The sequence below is a fragment of the Ictidomys tridecemlineatus genome (genome assembly GCF_052094955.1).
Source record: "Ictidomys tridecemlineatus isolate mIctTri1 chromosome 1 unlocalized genomic scaffold, mIctTri1.hap1 SUPER_1_unloc_3, whole genome shotgun sequence".
Taxonomy (NCBI): Eukaryota; Metazoa; Chordata; class Mammalia; order Rodentia; family Sciuridae; genus Ictidomys; species Ictidomys tridecemlineatus.
In genome coordinates, this window is record NW_027520944.1 from 296,389 (window position 1) to 314,928 (window position 18,540).

The window sequence follows — 18,540 nt, forward strand, 5'->3', positions numbered from 1 at the left end:
GATCTTCCAGTCTCATGGGCCTTCCACAATTTCAGATTTTTTTCCCTGAAGACTGCAAGCCCTATCTCTGTACTTCAACCACTGTCTTCATATCAGTTTTTAGAATCTCATCTTTTGGATTGTTGATTTCCACGTGAATTTTAGAACATCGTTTACTCTTAGAATTCCACACTGCATTTTCATGATATTTTATCCAGGACTTTGTGGACACAGGATGTTGCTGATGACAATGAGATTCCTGTTTTTCCCTTTTATGAAAGGAAGCTACCAGTCTGGGACTAACTCCTCTACTGAGTGTCAAGGAGGAGCCAAACATGGGCCCTTTTGGGTTCCTAGGACTACTCTGAAAAATAATATTTATTGGGTGTCCTAAAAAATCAATTTATTGTACCACAGTTGTGGAGTCTAGGAGTCCAAACTGAATTATTATAAGGTATCTGCTTTGGAAGGTCTAGGGGAGGATTTTTCCTTGTCTCCTCTAGTTTTCAGTAGTTGTAGGAAATTCTTGGCATACCTTGATGTGTAGATTCATCTCTCCTTTTTCTGTCATGATTATCACATGTTGTTCTCTCTGCACATGTATACTTGTCCAAATTTCCTCTTCTAAGGTCATGAATCATTAGATTATAGCCCACTCTAATTGACTATGGACTCATACAACATTTTTATGTGCAAAAACCTCATTTCCAGATGAGATAATAAGCTGATATGCTGGGAAGGACATGAGTATTCAACCCAGAGCATGTATTGAGCACTTAATGTGCCCTATTCCCTGTATTTCCCATGGCAGCACTGTGAGGTACACACAGGCATCACTCACACCGAATAAACTAGGATATGAAGCTCAGTAAAGTTGTGCTCCAGCCAGAAGCACATGGAATACACAAGGTTGTAGTCACAGTGTAGCTGTAGCATGGGTCCACCTGTCCATTGAAAGAACCAAAGGCCAAATAGTCTTTATGATATGTGGATACTAACAAATAATCAGGAGGGAGAACGAAGAATGAGACGTGTGTAGACATGAGACTGCTTCCCAGAAATAATCCCAGAGTACTAGGACTCCAAATCTTTTAGTAGCTGCCTCTTTGAGAATCTTAGAGCAGGAATTGATGCATAAAATAACAATGCTCAAATTTACTCATCAATTATCCCAAAAGTTGCAATATTACTCTTCTAAATTTAGATTACTAGAATTTCATTGAAATTCCTATGTGGGTTTATAGTATGGAATTAAAAAAATAATTTTCTTCACTATTTAGATATATAAATGACAGTAGAGTGAATTCTGAAATATTATATACACATAGAGTATAGTATATAACTTATTCTAATTAGGATCCCATTCTTATGGTTGTAACATGATATGGGGCTTCACTGTGTGTGTGTATTCATAGACGATCATAGGAAAGTTATGTCTGATTCATTCTGTCTTTTCTATTCCCATTTCCCCTACCTTCTTTTATTCCCATCTGTCTAATCCAATCAATATGTATCCTTCCTTCTCCCCCCTGATTATTTGTTAGTATTCACATATCATTAAGATTATTTTGCCTTTGGTTGATAGGGTCTATTATGCTGATTTTATGTCCTTTAGGTTTATTCTGAGAAGTGGGATAACTTGGTCAATTGGTGGCTCTATTACAAGTTTTCTGAGGAATCTCCATACTGCTTTCAAGTATTGGTTGCACCAATTTGCAGTCCACCCAGCAACGTATGAGTGAACTTTTTTCCTACATCCTCTCCAACATTTATTATTACTTGTATTCTTGATAATTGTCATTCCAATTGGAGAGAGACAGAATGCCCATGTAGTTTTAATTTGCACTTTTCTAATTTTTAGTGATGTTGAAATTTTATTTTATATATTTGTTGGCCATTTGCATTTTGCCTGTGATGTGCCTGTTCAGTTCCTTTGCCCATTTGGTGATTGGAATGCTTGTTTTTACAGTGTTAAGTTTTCTGATTTCTTTATATATCCTCGAGATGAATGCTGAACTTGATGTGCAGGTGGCAACATTTTTTTTCCCATTGTAGGTTCTCTTCACATGCTTGATTGTTTTCTTTGCTCTAAAGAAGATTTGTAAATGGGCAACTCATGCCCCTCTTGAAGCAGTTCAATAATAAATGATACATGGAAAGCAAAATATAAATTACTTGTGTGTCACGCTCATTTTTAGTCATAATACCTTCAAGAGATAAAGGCAGTGATAATCCTATTTAAAATCATGAAAGTAGGTTCATAAAATGTAGGCCCTTTAGCCAAATCCCCGTTTCAGTAAGTCATAGAGTACAGATAGAAACCTAGTTCTGCACTGTTATTTGTGTTTTCCCTGAGCCAAGCTGTAGTAACAGGCCCAAAAATCTAATGAATTCAGTTTATTTGAATAGAGATAATAAGACATTCTTATTAAAACCCACTGGCCCAGATAGTATGATGGTTTAGCATTATGTCCTCTTTTCCAGTATTAGATGTTGACAATTTAAAATATTGTTTAGGATTCATCATGGATTTTCTAAATACAGATGTTGGGGTGGGTGAGGTAGGGAGAGAGGCTCTGCTTGTAATATAAAAAAAAACAAATTGCCTCATTCAAAAGTTGACAGATATAGCTGAAGGATGTTAGAACAGTCAGTGAAAGAACTCAAAGAACTCAGAAGTAAGCCTGTATTCTCATTTCAATTGAATATATATATATATATATATATATATATATATATATATGTTACAAACTGTCATTTGTTTTGCCCGTTTTATTCCCCTTTTTTTCCATTTTGACATCAGAAGAAAAAAATAAAGAAGAAAATGCATAAAAAAAGAAACAGGAACAGATAAGAGAAGGAAAATCGTAAGACCACAAGCATATGAAAGAGTAAGTAAAAAGGGTCTTCTCTCCTGTACCTTATATCTGGGAATGATTTTATTGTGCTTCAGCGTAACAGGTTTATAACTAGACAGGGCCCCTCTCTCTGTGAATTTCTCCACTGATTAACTTTCAAAATGATCACTAAATTTAATAGAGATCAATCAGTGGGTAGTTGAATAAAAGTTTGTGGGGCATGCAGTGCCTTTTATATAAAAAGATAAGAAGTTAGGAGATGGTTAAAACACCACTATCTGAATTGTTCAACATCCTTCATTCAGAGCACATGATGAAAACAAAACTAGTATCCTGGGAGGCACCTGACCTTTGTCCAACAGCTGGCAAATAGTACCCTCCTAGGAGTAATAAGAATGTTGGAAGTTCATTTTGAAGTGAGGTTCCAGATTAGTTGGTAAAATGATCCGTTGCTTCAGGGAGAGGATAAAGATGGTTTCCTACACCCTAGAGGTGGTGCATCAAGAGGTATGTGGGCTCATGATTCTTTACACTCTGTAAATGGTGTGTGAGCATTTTGTGAGCTTGTTGAGCACTTATGGAAGTATATGCAATGCCTTGCTGTACCTTTTGATCACTAGCACCCTGAAGAGTTGCTACAGGGTGTAAGCACTCTATAATCAGTGTTTCTTCACAAACCGTTATCTGTATAAAAGAGCTTCTTTGAAAATAGAAAAGAATCATTTGTTGAAACATGAACCTATAGACATGATGTAAAAGGGAGTTTTTAAAAAGGAATTTGGAGTCATCATCAGTGATAGAGAAGACTGGCAGACTCCAGGTGTTACCAGATCCAGGTCCAGGCTCCTCATTACTGGAAAACCAGTAGTCAGGAGATGTGAATTAGTGGGAAAGAAATCAGGTTTACTGAAGATCCAGCACACTGGTAGAGGGAGGGTGCTGTCAACCTCATAGTGTCCTCTTGGGAATCTCAGGGACACAAAGGATTTTTATAGGGAGAGAAAGATGGGATTGTGAGGCAGTGGGAGAGGTTTCTTTAAGCAGAACTTTTGTCATTGAGGGTGTGTTTCCTTTTCTTTCTTTCTGAATGGACCATCACAATAGAGCTTGACTTTCTGGGGCTAGTACCTATACTTTTTTTGAATCAACATATTTCTTTCTGCATTGTAAATGTCACAGAAATTTGCTTGTTTTGTGTTGGTGTATAGCTGAAGACTAAGAAGAGGCATGACACATTCTGATTTTATCTGAGAATCACCAGATATTCTGGGTTTTGTAAATCTAAAGAAACATTATACAGCAGTTCACATCTTAATCAGTTAGCCACAGCTTCTCTCCAAAATTTAGAAAACTGTGTGGAAGAGAGGTGCAACTCTGTGGGGTACACAGGAGGAAAGCTGAAGTAACTACCTAGGACAGCTCCCAGTGGTGATGTCCTCCCCACCTTTTTCTTTTTTTTTTTTAAAGAGAGAGAGAGAGAGAGAGAGAGAGAGAGAGAGAGAGAGAGAATTTTTTAATATTTATTTTTTAGTTCTCGGTGGACACAACATCTTTGTTTGTATGTGGTGCTGAGGATCGAACCCGGGCCGCACACATGCCAGGCGAGCGTGCTACTGCTTGAGCCACATCCCCAGCCCCTCCCCACCTTTTTCATTGATATTTTTTAATTAATCCAGAGGCACTTTAACAAACAACTGAACTTATATATTTTTAATTTAAAAAACATTTTTGTTCTAATCTCTCATTAAGTCGTTGAAACTTGCCTCAAAGTTGAGATATTCTGTCTCGGCCTACTGAATAGATGAGGTGACAAGTATACACCAGTTCACCTGGATAAGGGTGGCGACTGTTACACAGAAGCAGTCCTTATTTTTATTTTTAAATATATTGTTATTAAAATGTTTAAACACTCACAAAAATATAAGTACATGGAATACCGTCCCACCCTTTTCTGTTATCACACTGTTTAAAAACTTAGCTCTAAAGTACTAAATATGGAAGGATAATTCTTGACCAGGCCAGCATATGATGAAATATACAATATAGATTAAAAAAACTTTTAATTTAAAGAAATGTACAAGTTTTTGAATTTTTCTGAAAATGAACCTTTTTTCATATGTACTTTATTATGGATAGAAGAGGAACGATGTAGATGACAAGAAGAGCTCATGGAAAAACAGGAGGTAAACTTTTAGCAGATTCTGGATGGGGAGCCAAGGTAAATACAAATGACATTTAATCTCAATTCAGTAAGAATTAAAAACTTTCTGCTTCATGTAAGCAGGTTTACATTCCCAAGAGGCTGGCCTGTGGTACCTGGAGTCTTCTGTATCATCCTGGATGACATCACCTGCCAGCCCAACCCCATCCTGGAAGGGCATCCAGCAGCAGGTAGGGAAGGCTCTAGGGTGACCAGGGGGAGTGGGAGGTGTTTCAGTCTTTGTCAAAAGAAGTTCCAGGGGACCAGCACAGTGTTGCTGAGGAAGGTTGGGGTGAGAAGGAGATGGGGGAGGGGAGACCATTGAAGCCTGTTCAGGGGTTCTGTGCAGAGCAGAGGAAGTGGAGGCTGGGTGTTTGTTGGGGGCAGCAGGTTTTCAGAGGTGATAGCATGCCAAGCTTGGGAACTGGGAGGGCTTCAGGGTATGGGAAGCACACTTGGACTGGAATAAAGGAGAGATTTCTTACATAATTAAGTGTCCTGAAGCGGTGTCATTTGAAGTCAAGGTTTAGAACGTGAGCTGACAGTAGTTGTGTTTCCTCTGAAGAAGAACTTGCAGGTTTTTAGTGCAGGTCTATACTTCACCTGATTAGTCTCAGGAGTGGTTATCTTCTTCTTCACTGATCGTTCATCCCAGTTCAACTGAATGGCAGCGGTTCACTGTTTTGTATGCTAAAGATTTCCACATCCATGCACAACTTAATGTTGTCAGAAGCATTTTGTGTACTTCTTTCTTGACTTTTATTTGGTCTTTTCCAATAAGCAGAGTAGCTGTCCAATGTTGTTTATTAACATGGTCCCCAATGTCTATACAGACATTTAGACCACTGTAGATCCTTTTTTGAAGTGCGTGATGAGATGACTTTTAGTCCAAATAGAATTCACACATGTGCAATTAAGTACTCAAAAGTATTTTGAACCTGAGGGGGACCATGGCATTCTCAAGTAGGAAAGAAAAAGGATACTGCAGTATGATCCTTCAAGATATCTCTGAACAGAAAAGCATTATATGTTGTGAAAAAAAATAGCTATATATTAAGATTTGTGTGTATCTTTTCTAGGTAGAAGAATCTAGAATTGTTTTAGTTTAGCCTTGATCTGTTAGTACTGTAATAATGATGAGGACATTGCCTTGCCTTTCCTTATCTTTCTTGCTTCCAGTTTCCTTCTGTATGTAAACCTAAAAAAAAAAAAAAAGTCGAGTGTGAGTGAAGTTCTTATTTTCTCTCTCCTTCTTTTGTAAATGATGTTTATATTTTGACCAGTAGAAACTTAGATGTACCAGAGTTGTACATATTTGTGGTAGTTAAATATATTAACATGGTTATTTTAGCTCATTCTGTTTGTGCTCAGTTTTGATAAATGTGTCCCTGTTGTCTGAATGCTTAGTAACACAGTGTGTTTGCTATTAGAAGAGTATGGAAATAGCAGCACTGTTGCCTCTGATCCTTGGCCTGGTAGTTTTTAGGGCTTGCTTGCTGAGTAGAAGTTTTATGAGCCTCAAGTCAGTGAACTGGTTTCTTGTGAAGAGTATTTCCTGATAGGGTTGCAGTCTAAATTTCATTTCTGTGTATGAGAGGTTGTGTTGATGGGATGGGACACCAAGTATAATGGGAAGAATGGTGCTCCAATGCTAAGGGAATGACTCCTAGAAACATCAGTTCTCACACTCAAACCAAGTGTGATCTTGCAGGTGCTGGAGAGAGAATCTGAGGCTGACCATGAATCAGTGGATTGGAGACACTTGGAGACCCTGCTGCAAGCTAGGAGGCACTGGTTTGCAGTTGAGCAGAAAGGCAGTGTGGCCTCTGGTTCAACATCCACTTGGCAGACACCATCACCAGTGCTTAAGGATGGAAGAGAGCCCCCCGATCTGGATTCTGCTTGACTCCAGGGGAATGACGCAAATTGGAGGTTAGTTGTGGCCTACGTGAAGGGGAAGTGTGCTCCTGAATATTGCTACTGAGAGGACCACCTGCCTTCTACATGTACCACAGTGCTTTGGATGTCTGGAAGCCCTGGGATGTGTGTCTAGGTATTAGTGAGCAGTAGGAAAGTGGGAGGCAGTGGGAGCTTCCAGAAAGGGGAATTGATAGAATGCAGGACCCTGTCAGGACAGGGTTCTTGTGGGGATTAGGCTGGGAGTCCTGGGAGGGGAAGCAGTGGGAGGCAGTGCAGGGGCAACTGGCTGAGGAGTAGCAGTTTGGGTCTGGACATTGGCTGATTGATCTTTGAAGAGGTTAGAGAATGCCAAGCCTGGGGACACACACCAGTAAGGATGTGTGTCCTCAAGGATGTAGGGCCTGTACCTGGGGGTGAGGTAGGGTTATTACATGGAGGAGGAAGTATTTTATGATGACTGATTGTGGGCATTGGTTAGAGAGAAACTTCCTTTTGTTATTAAGCATATTGAAATAGCAAATATGAAATCCAGGTTCTGAAAAACATTTAGCACATTTTTTTCCTCAATGAGGAGTCTCCTGCAAACTTGTGAATTTTTTGTATACCAGTGACTCCTGTAATTTAAAACAAGCTTACCTTGCCCAAAGCTCTTTTTATATCTCTTCTGGTACTTTGAATTTTATTTTACCTTTGCCAATAAACAGTGTCTTTCCACTGACATTTGTCATCAAGTTGTGCAAGCTGAGTACTCAGTAACTTTGCTGTCGGTCCCATTCAATGTTTTAAGCTCACCCATCTTAAAAACTACCTTGCCACTGAAAAGCTGAATATCCAGGTGTCCTGGTGTAAATGCCAGTGTGTTGCACTTTGTACCCTCAACCCCCAAGGACCACAGCATGCCAAGATGGAGGATCCTATCTTGGTGAGACCTACAGCTCCAGGAGCAAAGCCTCTTCCATTTTTGTGCTTGAAGGGAAGAAGGAACCCTCAATGCTGGCAGCTGGCTTGGATCAGGGAGGCCCAGCAATTGAGAAGCAAGATATCACAGGAGCTAGAATAGTGTCTGGATCTTCTAAGAGACCCTGCATTATTAAATGATTATAGATATTTGTAGGTTTTTAAGCTGAAACAATCAGCTCACACTGGCTATTATTATTTTTTCAACATTTTTAAAATTTGTGCATTATAATTGTACATAACAAGGATTTGTGTTATATATTTATACATGCACAAAATTTAACAATATAATTTGGCCAATATTGCTTCCCAGCACTTCTTCCCTCCCTGCCTACCTCTCAACCCTTGGTCTTTTTCTTTAATTATCTCCCTTTGATTTTCCTGAGATTATCCCCAACACCTTTCTATTTCTTTTTCCATTCTAGCTTGCACATATGAGAGAATGCATATGATCTTTGATCTTCTAAGTTTGACTTATTTTGTTTAATATTATGGTCTCCACCCATTTTCCTGCAGATGACATAATTTCATTTATTTTATGGCTGAGTAAAGTTTCATATTATCTCACTGCTTTTTGAATTCCTAGCATTAGGCACACAGGGAAGCTAGTGTTAGTCCATCATATTGATGGTAGTAATAGCACAGCCCTCCTTTCTCGTTCGCCTCCAATTTTGGTGTTCCTCATGTGTGCCTGCCATGATCCTTTGGGTGATCTTTCATGCTTGTGGTGGAATAGTATAACTTGCAGTAAGGATGAAGGATACTAAGCCAGAGAAGGAAACAGATGGCTGTAGAGGGAACTCCATTAGTTTGACTTTATGTCCATTATCTTTTTTCCTTGAGAAGCGTGGGTGCCAATTTTAAGCTACAAAATGTCTGCAGTATGAGGATTGCCTTCATCTTATAAAATTTTATTCTTCTTGTATGTATCACAGTATTTTTCACATGTGAACTATAATTCTGTATGTAGTATAATTTTGATAATTATTTGACTTTCTCATTTTTTTCTGGTTGGGGATATGTTAGTATTGTAATAAGGATTTTCATTAATGAAATAGGTGGATTGGATCAGGTGATTTCTAATTCTGATTTCATCTTTGATACACCTTTTAATCTTTTACAGTTATTTGATATGTGTTTCTTTTTTCCTGAGCACCTAAAAACATTTTTTATTCATTCTATTTAGTTGTACATGGCAGTGGAATGCTCTTTGACACGTCATACATAAATGGAGCATAACTTCTCATTCTTCTGGTTGTACATGACATAGACTCACTGATCTCATAGTCATATATGCACATAGGGTAATTATGTCAGATCCATTCTGCTATTCTTCCTACCTCCATTCCTTTCCCCCTTCCTTCACTCCCCTCTGCCTTATCCACAGTACCTCTGTTCATCCCTAGGAACCCCAACCCTTATTGTCAATTAGCATCTGAAATTCAGTGAAAACATTCAGCCTTTGGTTCTTTGGGATTAGTTAATTTTGTTAAACATGATATTCTCCAGCTCTATTCATGTATCACCAAATTCCATAATTTCATTCTTATTTAAGGCTGAGTAATATCTGGTTGTGTATGTATACCACATTTTCTTTGTTCATTCATCTGTTGAAAGGCACTTAGACAGGTTTCATAATTTAGCTATAACATTGATGTGGCTGCATCACTGTAGTATTCTGTCTTTAAATCCTTTGGGTATGAACTGAGAAGTGGGATAACTGAGTCAATTCCAAGTTTTCTGAGGAATCTCCATGCTGCTTTCCATAATGATAAATTGAAAATATGCCTTCCCACCAGCAAGGTATGAATGAACCTTTTTTCCTACATCCCCCCAACATTTATTGTTGCTTGAATTCCTGATAATTGCCATTCTGACTGAAGTGAGATGAAATCTCAGTGTAGATTTGACTTGCATTTTTATAATTACTAAAGATGAACATTTTTTCATATATTTGTTGATGGTATTTTTTTCTGCTGTGCAGTGTCTGTTTAGATCCTTAGTCCATTTATTGATTGGGTGGTTGTTATTGTTGTTGTTATTATTAATATTATTATTAGTAGTAGTATAAAGTTTTTGAGTTCTTCATATATCCTGGAGATTAATGCTGAAACTGAGGTGCAGGTGGTAAAGATTTTCTCCTGTTCAGTAGGCTTTCTCTTCATATTATTGTTTCTTGAGCTGAGAAGCATTTTAAAGGCTGCTTCTTTGATTCCATCCCATTTATTGATTTTTTTTTTACTGGTTGTTCAAAACATTACAAAGCTATTGACATATCATGTTTCATACATTAGATTCAAGTTGGTTCTTGATTTTACTTCTTGTGCTGTACTGATGTTATTAAGAAAGTAAGTTCCTAAGCTTACATTTCTACTTTCTCTTCAGTTAGTTGCAGGGTCTCTATGTTCCAATGCCTAAGTCCTTGATCCACTTTGAGTTGTGTGCAGGGTGAGAAGTAGGGGTTTAATTTCATTTTGCTACATGTGTATTTCAAGTTTTCCCAGCACCATTTGTTGAAAATGCTATCTTTTCTTCAGTGTTTGTTTTTGGTGCTGTTTTATAATATTAGATAACTGTACTTACGTGGGTTTTTCTCTGTGTCTTCTCTTCTTTACCATAGTTCTGGTACTGATTGTAATGCCTCCTGCATCACTTTTCTTGCTAATGACTGCTTTGCCTATTCTGATTCTCTAATATTTCCAAATGAGTTTTATGGGTGATTTCTATTTCTACAAAGGAACTAACTGGTATTTTTATAGGAATTGCATTGAATCTGCAAAGTACTTTGGTTAGTATGGTTAATTTGACAATATTAATTCTGCCTAAGATAGGCAGAATTAGGGCCTGGGAGATCTGTCCATCTTCAAAGGTCTTTAATTTCTTTCCTTAGTATTCTGTAGTTTTCATTGTAGAACTATTTCATACCTTTTCTTAAATATATTCCAAAGTATTATATTGTTTTCTGAGGCTATTTTGAATGGGATATTTTTCTAATTTCTCTTTCAGTTCATTTGCCATTGATATGTAGGTACATAAATTATTTATGGGTGTTAATAACCCAATGAATTTTGACGTATTGTATCCCTGTTTCCGTTTATTTTTGAAATTTTTTATCCCCTGATTGTATCTGTTATCCAATCCTAATCCAGAATTGTATATTTTAACCTCCAGGCATTAAAAGGTTTGTTTCTTGTCATTAACTTCTTATTTCTTTCATTTATGATCTTATAGGGTGCAAGAAGTTACCTCTATTTCTTGTATTTACCTTGTACTCAAAAATATGATGTTTTTTGGTTCAAGGGATTGAACTCAGAGGCACTTGACAATTGAGCCACATCCCCAGCCTTATTTAGATACAGGATCTCACTGAATTGCTTAGCATCTTTTGTTTGCTGAGGCTGGCTTTGAACTTGCAATCCTTCTGTCTTAGATTCCTGAGCTGCTGGGATTACAGGTGTGCTCCACCACGCCTGACAATATGAACTATTTCAAAGAATGGTCATTGTTTCATGGAGAAGCAAATGAATTTATTGTTGCTGGATTAAATAGTCCATAGATGTCTGTTCAGTCTATCTGATTAATGTTTTCCATTTAGTTCTGAAGAATCTAGGCTGGCAAGTTTTTCTTTTTGGGTGGGCATGGTACAGAAAGGTTTCCCCAAACCTCAGCAGTGCAAAGAGTATGCAGTGTGGTCCTCACAAGGCCTTTCATCTGCCACAAAACCTCTGTGTTCCATATATGGCTCCCTCCAATTGTCACCTCAACCACCCCCCCCAACACTAGACCATTTTATAGGAATCTTGTTTTGTTTAAAAGCATTGACCCAGGTGTTGGGTATATGGCTTAGTGGTAGAGTGCTTTAGCATGTATGAGAACCTGAGTATGGTGCTTATCTCTTTAAAAAAATGACTTGCCAAAATTATTTTTGCCAATGAAAAAGCTTATCAAGGGAGATTGAGGGATACTGGCTGATGTGGGCCATATGTGGAGGTCCTGACCTGAAAGCCTAGATAAGCTGAGACCATGAGTATCTCCATGTATCTATTCACTCATTTTGCAAATTTGACTGAGTCCTGGAAGATAAAGTGCAAGTCAGTTATGTAGGTTAGAACAGTGTCCAAGATAGTATCTGGTCTCCTTCATTTCAGTTAATATTTAGGGGTAAAATAAATTAAGTACAATAAATACAATAAAGAAGGCTCTGTAAAGGACACAAACTAGGCATTCAGTGTTCACGGTTCCAAGACTGGATTGCTTCTGAGTGAGGGCTTCATTATCCTGTGATGGCAGGAAAAGTGGGACAAGGTGCTACCAGAGGCATTGGATTAAGTGCAGGGATATGAAATAATGCCACAGGCCCTGAGGGGAGGGAGCAAGATCAAGGGAGGGTACAAAAGGATTACGGAGATCATTGCCTGGTCATGGGGACTGTGGACCATGGTGAGTATTTTGAACTTTATTCTAAGAGGAATAGGAAGTCATCTGTGCCTGAATCAGGGTGGGTGTCATGGGTTGGCTCCTGGTATAAACTTTCTTCATTGAACTGATTTTGTTTTAACCCAACTGTTATGTTGTTCTCCCATTTTCATTATATCAAGGTCTCTAATTTTGTTGGACCATTCATTTAATGAAGAATTTTTGGTTCCTTGAGTTACCACGTTTCTCTGATTCTTCTTGACCCTAGTAGCTTGAAAAGGTGCATGCACATTTGAAGAAACCGTTACTTCTTCTAGACTTAAGGACTTATTTGAGGATGGGAAAGCTTTTTCCTGCAGAGCAGTATGGGAGGACATGCTGACCTAGTATAGCTCTGGTCTAGTGGCATGGAGCAACATCTTTGTTATCTGAGGTTGAAGGATGCGATGCTTCTCTTTTAGCAGGCACAACTGTTGGTAACATGAGAACCTTCATGGTCATTGGTGGCTAGAGCTATGGGAAATCTAGAGTTGCTATGAGGACTAGCTGGGTCATAGATAGTGCCTCTATATCCATGCAGAGAAGACTAGAAAAGGTGAAAGACATATGGGCCAGGCAGTGTGCACACTTTGGTGCAGTGTCAGCTGCAGGCATGTGCAATGTAGACAGGCTACCTGTGGGCAGAGAAGTAGTAAGGAAAAGCCAGGACCAAGGACAGAAACCAGGGCTGGCAAAGAGTTCCTACGAGGTGGGACCTAGTTTGTTAAAGCACAGGACTGTAAGATCAGATCTGATTGTAGACACATAGGGCTTCAGGGAAGGACCAGAAGTAGAGCTTTGCCTGGCTGCTGTGTATCTATAGATCTGGGGCCTAATCATGGATGCATAAAGCTAGAAACCTCATCTGTGAATTGAAGTATGGTGGCAGGGACATGGAGGTGTTGAGGATGGCTGTAAACATGCACTATTTTTTTGTGAGTGTAACTGAGGAGAAACGTGTGCAGTGGCACAGAACAACTCTCTTCAGGCAAAGCTACATGGTGGTGGGGATGGTTAATGGGACTCTGGGTGCTTACATATGTTAATAACACCATGAAACAGAGCTGGTGACACATGTGTATGTAACTTCAGAGGCTGCTAAATATGGTGAGCAGTGGCTCATGACAGGTGTTGGAAGTGGTATTGTGCATGTGCAACTGCCAGTCCAACATCTGGCAGTGTGCATGGATATGGCTGCAGGTGTACACCCATCACATGGGATTGTGCCTCCAGTATGGGCTGCAGTCTTCATGTTCTCTTGCACAGGAAAAGGCTGTTTGGTGACCTTGAGTCTGGATTTGTGGTAACTCTAGCTGAGGTTACCTTGGATAGGCAGAATCTAGAGGTAGTGGTACAGGTGCTTGGAGATTGTGAATGCAAACACCTTTGAGGCTTTTTGTAGTAGGGAAAGATGCAGGGTTTCTCTGTGGCTGTTGGTTTCCTCAGTGGCAAAAACTGCTGCAGTCTGTTTGGAGCAAGCACCTGAAGTATGTAATGGCAAACCCTGAGGGAACGCCAGAAATGAAGGCTAGAGTTGTTTACAGGAGACAGTGCAGAGGTTGTGGGGGTTCTGGGCACAGTAGCCACTGGGGACCATGATTTCTTCGGCTGCAAGTTGATCCATGTGTTGCACCACTTCTTTGTTTCAGGTCATCTCCAAATAGCTCATCTCTTCTTCTCTGCTCAGTAATCTGGGTCGGGAGAAACCGAATCAGGACATTTTGGTACTACACTGGAAAGCCTAGGGTGATGGTTGTTACACTATTCTCCTTTTGCTTTTGAGTGGAACTGGTGGGCTGCTTACTCCCTCTTTGTGTTGAGCAGAGCTATGTCAGGGAGTGGTTGATGCAGCAGAGTGACACTAAAATTGCTTTTGGCGCAGTTATTCTATTGTTTTCTTCTAATCTGTTGCTTTAAATTAAATGCATTCCTGAATTTTTCCAGATTTTTTTAATGGACATCTTAAGTCAGGGATCTCCTTTTCTGCCATTTACTGAATAAAGTAATAGGAAGAGTGCAGTATTTGTTTCCTGCTGTGGACATAGGCAGCTGTGCAATGGCAGAGAGGATGAGTCCTGCCCTCCCAGGTCTGGGTGTGGGGGGTTCTCACCTGCCTGCCATTGAGGCCCACCTGATTCTGGTGGGGCATCTCACTCACTGTATGGGTCTTGGGGGGGTCTCAGAGCAGTCCCACCTGGTTCTTGGTGGGTTCTGTACAGAATAGCCAGGCGCTGATCACAGTACAGGGGGCGGACCTTCCAGGAGCCAATCACCTAGGGCCATGCAGATTGTGGAATGTGCATTTGTGTTTATCAGTGTCACCTGGCAACGACTATTTTGCCAGTTGGTTGGCAGATAGGCAACGACAGACCTGCTTTAGCAGGACACTTGACAGAGGTTGTTACCTAATTGTATTTAGGATGGATAGAGCCTGGAGACAGTTTATTTATATAAGCCTGGGAATCAAGTTTTTCGGATATAACCCTCTTGATAAGCTCCACCAGGCTGCCAAAAATGGTGAACTGGGAAGAATTAAGCGTTATCTGGGACGTGGATGTAATGTTAATCGCATTGATCGTAAAAATAGGTAATAGGGTCTGGGAGGCCAGGGACTGAGGGGTAAGGGACCAATGGGCTGATGGAATTGAAGCCTGCACCATCCAGGCTGTGTCAATGGGAGCAGAGCAGAAAGGATACCAGTTCTCCTTTCACCAGAATATTTGACTTTAATATTCTGTGGGGTCCTCAATATCCAGGACCTGCACACCTTGGAAGTTCAGTACCCAGGACTTCTAATGGGCAGCTAAACAAACCAAATTTTTAACTGGTTTCCCAGAAACTTAAAATTTCCCTATAAGGTCACTGATTTTTTTTTTAAAATAAATACACACAACAGCTTTTAATGTACACATTTTCAAAAGCATTGAAAAATTTTCAGATGTAATCTATTACCTGTTGTGTCTCAAGAGCCTCACAAGAACTCTGAATTGGGAAGATGGCTCCATGTTATTTCTTCTTTTTTATATTTTTAAAATTCCTTCACACTAGTATATTTAGGGGTGTGTCTTCCACCTCTAAAAATAAGATTTTACTTATTTCTCACATGCTTCACTCACTAATTTATGCAATTCTTAGGATAACTTGATGTCATCTTGATCATCCAACCATTTTCATAACAACAGTGTTGACAAGCCCTGAATTTTCTGCAAATAATTCATTAACTTCAGTTAGTGAAGTTAACTACCTTTAACTACCTTTCCACAGAGGACACTAGAGTTCACTGGCAGCTTTCACACTTTCCAAAACACCAAACACAGCATGCTTTTTCAATTTTGTTATCACTTTAAAGTAAAAAAGCATCTGCCAAAAGCTTCTCGCACAAAATTCCAAAATTGCTGATTCCACTGTTCCAGTACCCTTTCCTGTAGTTATCCATTACTGTGTTTCTGTACAAGCATGAAGAGTAGAGCATTGGTTGAGAGCATCCAGGCAGTGCAAGCTCTCAGTCACCAGGGCCAAGGGAGTAGCACACAAAGGGTGCCTAGTCTGTACAGTGCTGCCTGCTGCTGCCCTACTGTAGCTTTCCCTACTCTGTTCTGAAGGGACTAAGAGTATCAAAGGTAGGTCCTGCTTGTGGTTTGTGCATTAGAATACTCACTGACCCCAAATGTGAGCTCTCTCTCTGGTTATCAGTTTCACAAAAAACAAATAAAAATATCTGTACATTTTTTAGTTCCACACGCAGTCATTTAGGGTCATGATGACACTAAGAAAATGTTTGCAATGAACAAAGACTTGCCATTCTGTGTATCAAAATACATTATTAACTTTCACAAATTACTTGTTTGCCAATGGCCAAAAGATTAGTGACTGGAACAGGATAAAAAGAATACTCAAATATCTGGAAGGGAGAGTAAAATGGAATTGGTAGGTAGTGGCATGCACAGTTTTAAATGTGGCACAGCAGTTGTCAGTAAATCATCTATTTGAGGAGCAATAAACAGCTCAAGCCATAATCAACAGCCCAATACCACTACTCTTCATCTTCAAAATATTGTAGCTGCGAAATTTATTTCATTTGTTAGACTTAAATTCCTTCTATTGCCAAGGACATAAATATTTTTTCTATGTTCATATGTCACTGTCACTTGAGCATCTGTAAAATTAGAGTATTTTATCTGATTAAATTAGAATTCCAAGGTTGGAAATGTAGCTCAATGTTAGAGCACTTCTTGCCTGTCAAAGCAAAGGGTAAGGGTGCAATCCCCAGCAAAACAACAACAACAACATTGTCATCATCATCAACATAATAAATTTTAAAAAGAGAGGTAGGAAAAAAAAGAAGTCTTCTTTCAAATTCATTATTTCTTAGAACGCCTTTGCCAACATGAAGAAAGCATTTATGTTTTCTTCTAGTACATTTCTATATAGATGTCCTATAGTGCATTTCATCTATTGTAGATATTACTATACATACATTTCTTATATATGTATATTTTATTTTACATATGCAATTATAGGTTAATAATTTTGTTTTGGTGAGAATAGAAGAGAGCAAGTATAAAAGATTATTACTCCTAAAAAATATTGCTTTACTTTATAAAAGTTTCCCATAAAAATACTAAACTTCTCAACTTTAGTATTTTTAAGTGAAACTTTTATAAAGTAAAGCATTAAAGAATTATTCTTTAATTCTATTCATTTGTACTCATAAAATGAATACGTTTTTAATGTGCAAGAACTGCACAGCTACTTATTTTGTATTTGACATATTCTACTATCTCAGAGAACTCTTACATAAAAACTTTCTAGGTGTGACCAGTTAATTAAAACTGACGTGATAGGACTCAATTTCAAATGAAACGGTTCTTCCTCCTTTTCAATCATGCATTCATGGAGGTAAGAAATTGTAAACGTCCCTTGTGAAAAATTAAGACAGTATTAAATACTGAACATTGAAAATGCCTGATTCATATATAAATCCCATATATATAAATACTGAATTAATTTAACCATACTAATTCATTTGGGTTCTTTTTCCTTTGGCATTAAGTTTGCTTTCGGTTTGGCCTTTTACGGTCATTATTCAGCCTACTTTACCTATCATACTTCTAAAACTGAATTTAAATGCCATCCATGTCATGAGAACTGCCATAAATCTATTGTTTGTCTCACATTTCACTTAAGGTAAGGCACCATGAATTATGATGGTTCTTTATTTTGTTTATGAAGAAAAAATTAAATGCTGCCAATTATAGTTGTAATGCAGCCTGAATTATTAGTGGGATTCCATTGTCAGTCTTGTTAAAATGATAAGAAAAAAAATCATCTTAGACTCATTGAAATACATAGTTTTAAATATATATTTTTAAAAAATCACTACAATACTATTAACTTATTAATTGAAATACTCTTAGTTGATAAAAAGCAATAATATTGATTACAATAGCTACCAATTATGGAGCTGTTGCTGGTGCTACAAAACCTTCAGATGTTTTACAGAGATTCTCCATTAAGCATCCTGGTAGTATCCAGGGAGATACTCATTTTAATCCTTACTTTTTTAGGAAATTGAGGGAGAGTAAGACTGTGGGATAACTAGTACATCACAGAGTCTAAAGTAGAATTCATACTGAAGATGAGCTAAATCTCAAGTCCATCTTCTTTCTAGGCAAGTGGGCTGCTCTGCTCTGGGGATGTGGTTCTGTGGTAGAGCCCTTCCTTACCTAGAATGCTTCAGGCCTGGGTTCTATCCCCAGCAATATGAAAACAAAGCAAACAAAAATAAGTAAATTCAATGGAACCAGGCACAGTCGCACATACCCATGATTCCAGTGACTTAGGATGCTGAGGCAAGAGCATTGGAAGTTTAAGACCACAGTGGGCAATTTAGTGAGACCCTGCATCAAAATTGTTTATATAATAAAAATGTGCTTAGGATATGACTCATTAGTTGAGTAATCCAGGGTACAATCCTCAGCAGTATCAGAAACAAGAAATAAGAAGAAAATGTCAGTGCCTTAGGCTGATCATTCATTAATAAAATAAGTAATGACAGCTACTAAATATTGTACCTTCTTCATAAGAAAATAGAGGAATTATGAGCTACTTAATGTTTATAATTGCATTAATAGTTGTATATTTCAAAAGGTACCTTATGAATTCCTAATA

At 38.5% G+C, this 18,540-nt stretch overlaps 1 protein-coding gene across 1 annotated transcript in view; it reads left to right on the plus strand.

The window, feature by feature from the left end:
* The window catches only part of LOC144372195 (uncharacterized), a 65,628-nt gene that overhangs the window by 18,118 nt on the left and 28,970 nt on the right, over window positions 1–18,540 (plus strand). The window contains exons 2-4 of the mRNA XM_078035574.1: window positions 2,783–2,870; window positions 5,122–5,228; window positions 6,749–6,969. The gene's annotated coding sequence lies outside the window, so the exon portion shown is untranslated. The remainder of the gene's footprint in view (window positions 1–2,782; window positions 2,871–5,121; window positions 5,229–6,748; window positions 6,970–18,540) is intronic.